A 12,317-nucleotide genomic window follows, 5' to 3' on the forward strand; every position below is an offset into this window, starting at 1 on the left:
GAAAGCTGTACAGTCTTTTGAGGTCCCCCCACCCAGCTTCGTTCCCCTTCCTCAAGCCAACTAATAAAACTTGCTTTTTTATATTCCAAACCTTATTTATACTCTTTTGATCATCTGTTTTCATTACTCTGAATCCAGAGTTCACGACGTGCTGACAAGTCCGCATTTACTCAAAGCAGCCCCCTAGCTCCCTGACTAAGCGCTTTTGATTTACGGCGGGTCATTAACTCACCTACCAACTGTAATCTGTCAAGAGTGGAAACAAAAACACTTTAGTAGTTAATCCCAGTTGCACTTGGATGGAACCTTAGGCACAAGAAGGTAAGCAACTAGGACAGTGACATCAGAAGGGAAAAGTAAACTCAGATAGTGGCGCTGCCTTAAGGAAAAGTCTAGGCGTGGAGATGGGTCGGGGGATGCCAGCCGATCTGAGCAGGTAATGGGCTCAGCAGGTGGGCGCGGAGCTCTGAACTACAGGAGGGGCTGGGTGAGGCCACGGAAGAAGCAGGCACCCGCAACTTCTGTTGCTCTGGTAAAAGGATGACCAGAGAGCACAACTTTCCCTCGGTGCCGCCCGGCCCAGCGCAGCTGGCGCTGCTGGCAGGGCTGCGAGGGGTCGGGGCGGGGCGCCGCCCACGCGCGGCTCGGGCCGGAACCCGCTGAGGTGGGTGCGCAGAGCTGGAGGCGGCGGGGAGCGCCCGTGAGCCGAGACCGAGGCCGCGGGCTCCGGGCCGCCGGCGCAGCTCGAGCGCTTTCCGCGGGGTTTGGCTCCTGTCGCTTCCCGTTTCGCCGAACCTGCATCTCCGCCAACAGAGCCGCCGCCGCCGCCGCCGGAGCCGCCGCCGCGAGTCCTCAGAGCCGGCTGCGGGCGGCCGGGCGCTCCGGGACGACGCGCGGAGCGGGCGGCTCCGGGACGCGGACGCAGGTGAGGGCCGGCGGCTTGGAGCCCGGAGGGGCCCGGCCGCCCGAGGGTCTGGTCTCGGCCCGGCCCTGCCTGGCCGCGGCGGCTCGGGCCTCACGCTCGCGCAGGGAGGACGCGCCGCGGGCTGGGCTGGGCTGGCCCGGCAGCTTCCCGGCGCGGCCTCAGGTGATGCGGAGGCGGTTTAACTTTCGCACCTGAGGCTTGCGGGGCGGCGGCGGCGGCGGCCTCGGGGCGTGACCCGGAGGGAGAGTGGAATTACACGGGGTCTGGAAACGTGAGCCGGGCGGAGCCGGGGGCGTGCGGGGCGGCGGGACGGCGGTGGGGCGTCGCGGGGCCGGTGTGGGCCGCCCTGCAGGTGGGAGTTGAGGCGCTGTGTCCGGTTTCATCTCCGAGCTTGTGGGGAGAGTCGGCACACACCCCCTCCCACGGCCCGTTCCTTTCGCACAGACCTACTTTCTTTTGTCTGGTCCATTTCGGTATCGGCGTTTCAGCTGCTTTTGTTGCAGCCCTGGGTCCGGAGTATACAGACTGGTTGTCAGGCAGAGGTCATGGGTAAGCTCTGAAATGCAGCGGGGCGGAGGTGGGGAGAGGGTCCATAGGGTGTCGGGGATTTATTATTAGTGCCCTAATTAGCTCTAACGTATATATCACCGAGTTCTTTTCGAGACAGTACTCAATATTTTTGTAGCATCTAATAGTTTTAACACCTGGGAGAGCATTCATTAGTCAATTTCAAAGGAGCGTTGTGTGGGCGGGTTACTATTAAGTTACCCATTTTATAGGCCAGACAGCTACGGCGCCCGTGAGGAAAAGTGATTATTTCAAAAATAAGCAGGCAGCCCTTGTGGGAGCTGTGATTAGAGCTTATCTGACTGAGAGTTGTCCTCAGTCCGGTCACTCAACCTCAAACAAAATTTAGCGCTGAGTGCCCCTCTAATAGGCGTATTTTTATTTACTCATTAATTACTAAAACCTTTCTTTAAAAAAATAAGAGTTGAGTCCTTTCATATTCCTGGACTAGTACCCCTAAAAGTGATACTTAAAAGACCAGAATCATTCCATTTGTTGAATAGGATCACTGGAATCGTAGTAAGGACTAAATTTGTTTGTCTTTTCATCTGTCAAACCATTAATCTTCCATATAAAAATGGTGCCACTGGGAGCCCCAGTATACCTAGTGATTAGCATAGCAGAGACCCTAAATGTTTATTTAATGAATAAGTGGAATGGTGGTATGCCTGAGCAGCAAGTTTTCTTTTCTCATACAAAAGAATTAAACATTTAGAAGAAGAATCATTTTAATAATTTCAGTGAAAATTAACTTGTAATCATGTGCATATTATGTTGTGCTCTCTCTCCAGAGCCATCGACAATTTACCCGTTTCCCTAGGGTTTGCTCTTAAATGATTTTGCCAATAGATCTTTCATTGCCCCGTTTTTGTCTGTTTCATTTATATATTTGGTTTTTCAAAGTGAAGATATTTTTTCTTCTAAAATTCAAGGAAAAGAGTCTTTAAAAAAACAAGCTTTTTTCCCTTGATAAAATAGACTTAACTGGGCTTTTATGAGTGTATCTGAGGATAGACACTAGCTTCTTTAATAAGTAACTCCTGTACATCAAGCAAGAATTCTTCCAGTCAAGTATGCAATGAATTAATAATCATTTTAATCCCTGTAATATTTTATGACACATCTACCTCATATAATGCCTTTTTATCAAACAGAATAAAGCTAAAAAAAAGTTCAGTTAAATTTTGCTAACTACATAGCACACATTTTAGGGCACAGTATGCCTAGACTTAATTACTGACTCATGGAATACACACAGTTCTCTTTCCCTTACACCATCTTCACTCAGCACTCTGGAAGAAAAAGAATGATAATCTGTCCTATCTCTCATAAAGGGATATTTGGAGAGTTAATGAAGTAGTGTCTGGAAAATATTTTAAAATTCTTGGAAGAAAGGTGCTTTGTGACTTTGAAGCGTGACTATAGGGTCATGAAACACTACCCCTTCCCCCAAACATGCTGTCAGTTATGTTTTTTTTAGAGTGGTCATTTCAGGTAGTTATTTTAGGAGGCTAAATACTTATTCCAAAAGTGCTGCTGCTAGTCACAATTATTTTGAATATTTGAAAAATGTAGTTGATTTACAAGCAACATAAAAACATGGTTTTAGAATCTCTTTTATAAGTACTTGTCTTTGGTTTATATTTTGTAATCAAAAACTATGTAACTCAGTTTGAACATCTCTTTTATTTGCTAAACTTGGCAGAATGGTTTCTGCATGGTTGCAAAACTCAGCTCTACCTTCAAGATTTTACTGCTATTAAGGATATTTAAACGGTTATCGTGAAGGCTATGAAGACAATTTTGAAAGGGTGTTTTAAAAATAGTTTTGGGACTTCCCTGGCAGTCCAGTGGTTAAGACTTCGCCTTCCAATGCAGGGGGCGCAGGTTCAATCCGTGGTCGGGGAGCTAAGATCCCACATGCTTCGGGGCCAAAAAACCAAAAAACATAAAGCAGAAGCAATATTGTAACAAATTTAATAAAGACTTTAAAAATGGTCCACATCAAAAGATCTTTTAAAAAATAGTTTTAATTAATGGCAAGATTATTAGAAGTAACCTTCCCAGAGTGACTACTCTGAAATGGGCACTGCTTACTTGTAGGCTTGTATACATTTGTAATACATATATGTATATCTATGTGTACATTTGCATATTGTTAAACATTTTGAAAGTAATAATTTGGATTGCAACCTATCAATTATTTATTTCAAGTAGAATACATTAAGTAAACCACATATAATACTGGAACTGTACTAAGTTGTGGCTGTATTTCATATGAAAAATTGAACTTCACATACATGCAAGTGTAAACCTTTATAATAATTTAGAATCAAAATTTAGCTCCACATTATATGTTTTGAGTGTAATATAGCTGTGTCAAAATGGCCTCATCAAAATGCGAAATTGCTATTTTCAAAAAAATCATTAGCAAGTTGTGGGGGGGAGAGATTTTCTTGATCACACCAATTACTGGATATGTTCATTTTCTTCATTTCGGGATTGTTTGAAAATTTTTTATCTGTATTATATTATATATCATATAAGTGTCAGAAGTCTGTTATAACTATATTAGCAGTTAAAGAGATATTGGCCTAGTCCTCTAAAGTCATGAAGCAGGAGTTTTATGATAAACATATGAAATCATTTCTGAGGGATCGGAAGTGGGGAATTTTCCATACAGTCAATAGCTCGAGAACAGGGATAGTATTGTGGCTGCAAATATACCCCATTCCATTCCACTGAATAATAAATACATAATAAGGAGCATATGAAAAGAAGGGGTATTATCCTTTTGATATTCAAATGGAAAAAAGTTCCATTACTTAGCAGCCAAGTCTCTCTTTTTAAATGAGAATAAATGGTAACTTTGAAAGAAATCACCTATTTTGATATGCAGATTATTGAAATGACAAATAAATTATCAGCTGACAAGCAGAAATTTTCCCCTAGCATGGCCCTTTCTAAGATGAGCAAGTGTGATGGTAAACATTACCTTCTGGTTATATACAGGGGTTTGTCTCCCATGTAATGGTCCATGCCCATCTCATTCCATTGATGAATTGTACCTTGCCTCTGACCCTCACTCTAATCTCTGACCTTACTTCATCTTTAATTGCCACCTTTGGGTGGAAAGTAGTTGGTTCAGAAAGGAAGACAGCAGAGGGAAGGGATGAGAATATCTGTTTCATGTATAACATGAATTTTTTTCTCATTTTGGAAGGTTAATAGTTCATTTTTAAGGTCTCCTCAGAATTCCCTGCATCAGAACAGCCCCAATAAGTAAGCAGTCCCCAATAAAATGGTGACATAAAGATGCCCACATTAAAATATCTTCTTTTGGCCCTAGTATAAAATAATGTGTACAAAAATAATATTATATTAACCAAAGCTAAGTATCTTTGGTACAGTAAACATTAACCACATAATTAACAAGGTGTTTTATTGCTTTTCTTGACTTTAGAAAATATTTGAGGAAATAACTTGAATGGTGAGTCTTTTACAAAATGCAGCTGAGGAAACGAGCTGTTGCATTTTTTTTTTTGTCTTGATAAATTTCTCTGTAGCAAGCAGAAATATTAGAGATTATTAATAATAGAACTGCCTGCAAGTTCTGTAATCTCTTTCCCTGATGTGACAGGTGGGAAAACCTTAGAAACAAGCAGTAGGTCATTAGCACAGATTTTAAAAGCAACTTCAAAACATCTTTCATAAAATTGCTGAGATAAGCATGAGGCTTATTCTGTTTGAGAATCTCCTGGCCTATTCATAAACCTGGTGAAAAAAAACTTCCGAGGAGCCAGAATTGAAATATGAACACCAATTTAGGCAGCATGGGATGAATAGTATAGCTATGTGGGCCCATTGTATAATGAGTAAATTGGGGATTGTGTTAAAGTTTATTTAATAGAGTTAGAAATTAAAACTAAGGTATATTTTTCTAGCCATATTCTGCTTGAATTTTTGGTTTTATTCTTTCCCAGACCATTGGTCTCCTGGAAGATATATAAATTGTATAATTAATATTTGTATAGTTTCACCTGTCTGACTTAGAACTAGCTAAGGCTGTAGAGTCCTAAATAAAGCTTGCTGTACTCTAGTCTGGCATTATACTTTTTGCTCACCCAACAACCATACCCTTTCCCAGTTTAGTGTTTTGGCTTATATTATTTTCTTTGCTCAAGATGCCCATTCGTCTCCATTCTACTTGCTAATGCTATCTAAATTCTCTCTTACCCTTTAAGACCCAGATGGAATACTACTTTTTTCCCAGAAATCCTTCCCTAACTCCCTAGTTCTTGTTTTTAGTTTACCATATCTTTCTATTTGTTAATTACTCTCTGTTTTTGATAATTTCTTTTATTTTGGCCTTGAATTTGTTTTTTTTTTTTTTTTAACTAATATTTATTGGAGTATAGTTGATTTACAATGTTGTGTTAGTTTCTGCTGAAGAGCAAAGTGCATCAGTTACACATACATGTATATCCACTCTTTTTTAGATTCTTTTCCCATATAGGTTATTGTAGAGTATTGAGTAGAGTTCCCTGTGCTATACAGTAGGTTCTTATTATCTATTTTATGTATAGTAGTGTGTGTATGTCAATCCCAATCTCTCAATTTATCCCTACCCCCCTTCCCCCCTTGGTAATCATAAGTTTGTTTCCTACATCTGTGACTCTATTTCTGTTTTGTAAATAAGTTCATTTGTACCATTTCTTTTAGATTCCACATGTAAGCGATATCATATGATATCCGTCTGACTTCACTCAGTATGACAATCTCTAGTCCATCCATGTCACTGCAAATGGCATGATTTTGTTCTTTTTTTTATGGCTAATATTCTATTGTATATATGTACCACATCTTCTTTACCATTCATCCTTTGATGGACATTTAGGTTGCTTCCATGTCCTGGCTATTGTAAATAGTGCTACAGTGAACATTGGGGTATATGTATCTTTTCGAATTATGGTTTTCTCTGGATATATGCCCAGGAGTGGGAATGAATTTGTTTTCCACCTAGTTTTTTTCTCCCTCTAAGGCACAGGTCAGATATTCAATATATATTTTCTTGAATCATGTATAGCACCTATAACTCTGGGTACTAGCTGGACATATTCAACTTGTAAGGTTAGATCTACAAAAGATGTTTTACTTAAGAGAGTAAGGTAGAATATCTTCATGCTTCATAATTGTGTCAGTGTTCTGGTAGAAAATACATAGCAGGCTCAAAATGGAGTTGTTCAGAAGATTAATATTAAAAGTGTGCCTGGGTTAAAATAAACCAACAGTGGATGGTGAAGCATCTCAGGACTAACAATAGTGGGAACCATTATCCTTCCAAGGCCTGAAGGGGTGAGAGAATTGGATCATGACTGAAACCCAGAGAGGGTAGCTATGTGGGGAATGCTGCCTGACTCGACCTCTGGCCTTTCTGTGATTGGGAAGGATGGGGAAATAAATACCCCAGCTTCACTCTCTTCCAGCCCTCTGATTTACTGGTGGTGCTTCCCACTGGCAAATCCAACTGGAAGGCAGAAGATTAGGGGGCCCTATTTTTGCAGGTCAAAAGTCAGCCTCCTGGGAAATAGAGCAAGGTAGGGTGGAAAGTACCTCTGGAGTGGGGGGCGAGGGAGGCAAAGAATATCCAGTGCTATAATCATATCATCTAGAGAGTAAACACTCTCTAGAGTGATTACAGTTACGTAAGCCTTTTTGTGCTGTCGTTATTTCATAAAAGGCATACTTATTTCTTTCTAGTCTAATTCAGTTACTAACATCCAAGAACACTTTATTTTATGGTTGATGCATTTCAGAAGAACCACTATCCCTCTTTTGTGGTGTTAGCTCGTGTGGTATCGTTACGCATGTCTTCTCAGTGATTTCATTTTTTCATATTTTGTGTTTTGCTTGTACAGTGCCCAGGTGGGAGACACAGAACTGTCTGCATAGTCATTGGGAAAACTGCCCCTTCACCATTCTAACCACATGATTTGTCTGAATTAGTCAGGATTGCTCATTTTTCTCTTTGTGTCATTTTCATAGATCAGTGGTTTTCAGTCTTGTTGTATGTGGTTCTCATTGCAGATACTCTGTTTCAAGCAGGTTTAAGATAAATCTTGAACATCTGTTCTTTTAAAAAGCTTTCAGATATTTCAGATGCACAAATGTGAGAAGCACTAGCACAGCTAATCATTTTGGTCGTAGTTCCCCCCTCCCCCTTTAATGTACATGTAGCACTCTTCAGTAATTAAGGCTCAAATGGAAAGCTAATGCTGCTTTATGGACTCTTCAAAACAAAAAAGATGTTTTAGATTTTTCACATTGAGAGGTGCTCGTGATACAGGATGCAAAATATGTGGTTTCCATATTATTAAGGCAAATAAATTTAAATTTTTAAATATAGATATAAAACCTTTTAAATATACAGTATAGAGAATAACGTAATGAACACCCATGTTTCCACCATGTAACCTTACATTAACATTTTATTTTTTTCTGATTTTTTAAAGAAAAAATACATTACAGATAAAATTTAAGCCTCCCTTAGATCCCTTTGAAGAGGTTACCGTTATCCAAACTTGGTATTTATCGTTCCCATTCATGTTTTTATACTTTTGCTATATATACATGTATCAGTAAACAAACTATAACATTGTTGCACATGCTTTAATTTTTTTGTAGCTATTACTGTGCTGTGTGTTTTATTCTTCACCATGTATATTTCTGCAGCCTTTTTTTTTTCCTTGTTTAACATACTTTGGAATTTTTTCTACATACCTGTAGCTTTAGTTTATCAACTTTCATTGCTATATAATATTCCATTGTATCAATGAGCACAAATTAATTTGTCAAATCTCCTATTGATGAAACCGTTGGTTGTTTCTAATTTTTTGCTACTACAAAATGTTGCTAAAGTGAACATTCTTTTATGATATAATATTTCCTTAAATACATACAAACCTAGAAGTAGAACTGCAGACCTACATATACACGTTCTGTCTTAGCAGATCTTGCCAAATTGCTTTCTGAAATACTTGTGTCTAGTTATACTTCCCCATAGTGGTTTATGAGATTTTTGTTGTTGCTTTGTATTATGTTTACACTTGGTCTTGTCAGACTTGTGATGGGCATGAAATGGTATCTTGTTTTAATTTTAATTTTCCTAATTTCTAGTGAAGTTGAGCACTTTTCATATGATTGTTGGCCATTTGGGTTTCCTCTTCTGGCAATAGTGGTTTTATGTTCTGTGTTAATTTTTCTGTTGGAAATTTATCTTTTTAAAAATTTGTATTGTAGAATCCATTGTAGATATTAACCATTTGCTTATATTTATAAGTTTCTTCTTCCTGTCTGTGGATTGTCTCTTAATTTTGTGTGTATTTTCTTATACTGAAGTTTTAAAAGATATCAGTATTTAAAATTTTTCAGTATTTTGCTCTGTGTTTTGAAACCGTTTTATGACTCAACATGTAGTCATAACCTTGGTCTTTCTAAGGTGTGCAACTCTCTTCCTTACTTTCATAAATTCCTTCTAGATAAAGTAGAGTATAAATAAATAAATGAAGAAATAAACATGCCACACAGTTTATCACTGGAATATACATAAAATTATTAATCCTTAACAATTTGTGTAAAAAAGTTTCCCAGTTCAAAAACAGCATCTAAATAGCAGCTTCCAATGTAGCTTTTTCTCATTTTTCTTAAAGCTCCTATGAAAATGTAGAATAAAATGGAAACTCACCACAAAACCAAAAAGCAAAAAACTCCTAAAACACTAAAGCTGGGGGGAAGTAACCTTAATTAAGAAGCAGATTGTCCTCGATTGAAGGGAATTTCTCTACATCAGCACCTGCAAATCCCTATCCCACCCTCACTCTTGATACAGACTGCCTGATAAATTCAGGCAGTTCACTTTCTGGGTTCCCAGCAAATTCCAAGAAGCCACTAGGCAGAATGTAAGGCGTTTGTGGTGGGTGCTGCAGAGCATCTGGAGACCTGAGACACACAGAACCCTGGTGATCATACATAGCAGCATCACGGGTCATGCCAGTTCCTCTCCCAGAGAAACAGGCAATAAAGGATAGTGCAAGATGCCCCTTGTGAAGAACAGAGGACCAGGTGGTGAAGGCCTGTTAGGGAAACTGGACTGAGTGCTTTGTGTATCAGCAAGCTCTGCCACCGTAGGTCTGAGCAGGTGGGCAGAAAAGTGACCATGGGTAATTTCCTCACCTTGTCTGTTTAACACCAAGTCTTGGTAGATACCCCCCGTGATTGAAATGTATAGAAAGAAAAAGAAAGAAAGCAATCTAAACTGAAACCTCTGAAATACTGTGGGACAAAGGAAGATTTATTATTGAAAGGAATTGGAATGTAACATAAATTTCAGACTTGATATATATGAGTCACATGAATATGGTATTTTATATCCCTAGTGCTCAATTTGTGTTCAGGGGTTCTGCAAACAGTGAAATATTTAACCCCCTCATTGTTTTTATCACGTTGATATTTTGAGGTTCCTTATAAGATTTTGTATGAAGGGTAAAGTGCAATGGCTACTTTCTTAAATAACGTTATTCTCAAAAAATTGAACTTTAAAGAAAGAAATTTCACTAATTAAATCAATTTTGTTAGGGGATCTTACTAATCATTAAAAGTTTTGTTGTGAAACTGTGGATATTGGATTTACTGAGAGTCAGAATAGCTGTTCAGAATGTAGGATAGGTAAGTGCCTCAGATGTCTGGAAGCATTTAAAGAAGGCAGGCTAAACCCTTCCTATTTCAGGAGCCTCTAAGGACCTCACAGAATGGGAAGACAGAAGAAACAACTGGTGCAGCATGGCTGTTTCAGGATTATAAACCAGATCTTCGTCTTAGCACACCATCTAATTGTCACTGAATTCCATGGAGATCCATGCTGAGGGACTATTTAGAATAGCTGTCTGCAGAAACATTTGCTGCCAGACAGTGGTAAACTTATAAGAACAGGAGAATAAATGATAGCAAATTGGGTATATCATGATGTAGATTCTGTAATTCCAAAAAAGCGGGGAGTAAGCAAAGGCAAAGCAAATGTTAAAAAGTAAAATGCACTAAAATTCATATGGTTAGATAGGAGTGTGTGCAGTTTTTGTGGACTCTGTTAACTTATTGAGCCCTGATTTATTTTTAGAATGGCTAAAGAAGTGTATTTCTGATGTCACCCAAAAGCTGATCAAGACAATATAGATCTTGAAGCTTAGAGCTAGTTACTGCTTCCATGCCTTACCTTCTGCTTTTCTTACTGTAGTCGCCTAAGATGCCAGCAGATAGGGGAGGGCAGCCAATGATGTTTGTTGCCTTCTCTGTTCCAGTAAATGACTTAATAGAGAGCACTTTCCCCCTTCCCAACTTTGAACTCTCTGTAAGGACTTCAGTCCACCTCACTCCTCTTGTCCTTAGAAATCTCAAGATTCTAGAAATAGGAACTTCCTCCTCATAAAATGATGGAGATAGGAGATAGTTTGGGAAGTTACTTTACTTCTCTAGGCCTCAGTTTCCTCATTTATAAAACGGAGTTAACAATCCCTACTTCACAGGAATGTCCTGATGATTAAAGGAGCTAATGCCATTTAATAATCACTGTCTTCAAAAATAGTAGTAGTATTTAAAATAATTCCAACCACTTGAATTCATGTTGTATATGTAGAGATTTTAGTTTAAAAAATATGGAGAGTATACTACTTTCTGTCCCATTCCTAATTAAAAAGAGAAAAGTATTATTTTCTGATGGTTAGCTTCATAAAGAGGATTATAAATAATTTGAACACATCCAGTGACATATAGTCATCAAACCACATATGACGTCATGAAGCTCAGATCATATTCTAAAATGGAGCTTCTAAAATTCAGTCTCTATAACAGCATTATAAGGCTGAGACCAGCTTCCTTTGGTGGTGTTTGCTAAATTTACCCTGGTGATGCCAGTAAGTTGTATCCTGACTTTAAGCAGAGTAAGGAAAGAATGCCTTTTTTTTTTTGTCTTGCTTATGCTTGCTTACTTATTCACTCATTCATTCAACTGATTAATGCCCAACACTGTGCTAGCACTGTTATAAACTGTTAAGGAGTTTGCAACTCAGCAAGGAAGACAGACATGGAACAAATAATTGAAAGCATGATGAATGTTCTGAAGGAGAATTGGAAAGGTCATTGGGGGAAAAAATAGGTCAAGGAAGACCGACTCCCCTTTCTTCTCCAGGGAGAGGCATTTAAGCTGAGACTTGAAGGATATGGCTCTATTCCCTAGAGGCTAGAGGCAAGCTTTCCAGGGGTCCAGGGATAGGAGCAGGAGGAGTGAGCCAGTGGAGTGGAGGAGCGGAAAGAAGTCTGGACTGCTGGACTGTAGAGTAGACTGGGGCTGAGGACAGACAGCAGCCTGGTCAGCAGAGCACTGGGAAGCCCCTGAAGGGTGCAGGAAAGTAATGATTTGTTATGTGTTTTCAACAAGGGCTCTGCCTTCAGTGTGGAGGATAAAATGCTTCAGATTTTCAAAAAGTAAAGCCTTGGTGATTAGAACCATAATTTTTGGCCTGGAATTTTTGAGGTCACACATTTGCTTATTGTTTATAGAGCGTATGGGATGAAATATCTTCCTCTTCCCATATTTCTTCCTTGGCCTGTTAGAGAGATTCTGTCCCATTCTACCTTTTTGAAAAAGCTGGCAAGGTATCTTTTGTCCTCAGTCCACTTTAAACCTCCTCTCTCCCTTTGCCCCTTCCCTTCAGAATTCTGATGTTTTCAGAACAAATCCTAAGGAACATGACCATAACTCTGAGTGACATTG

General features: G+C 39.4%; 1 protein-coding gene across 3 annotated transcripts in view; it reads left to right on the forward strand.

Moving 5' to 3' along the window:
• Window positions 1-417: 417 nt before the first annotated feature.
• The window catches only part of RNF180 (ring finger protein 180), a 301,957-nt gene continuing 290,057 nt past the window's right edge, over window positions 418-12,317 (forward strand). For 2 of the 3 annotated variants that reach the window (XM_068533097.1, XM_068533123.1), the window contains exon 1: window positions 837-925. The gene's annotated coding sequence lies outside the window, so the exon portion shown is untranslated. Of the gene's footprint in view, window positions 437-836; window positions 926-12,317 lie in introns of those variants that run through there. The other variant, XM_068533115.1, reaches the window with a different exon arrangement.

Source organism: Eschrichtius robustus, chromosome 2 (genome assembly GCF_028021215.1).
Source record: "Eschrichtius robustus isolate mEscRob2 chromosome 2, mEscRob2.pri, whole genome shotgun sequence".
NCBI classification, from domain to species: domain Eukaryota; kingdom Metazoa; phylum Chordata; class Mammalia; order Artiodactyla; family Eschrichtiidae; genus Eschrichtius; species Eschrichtius robustus.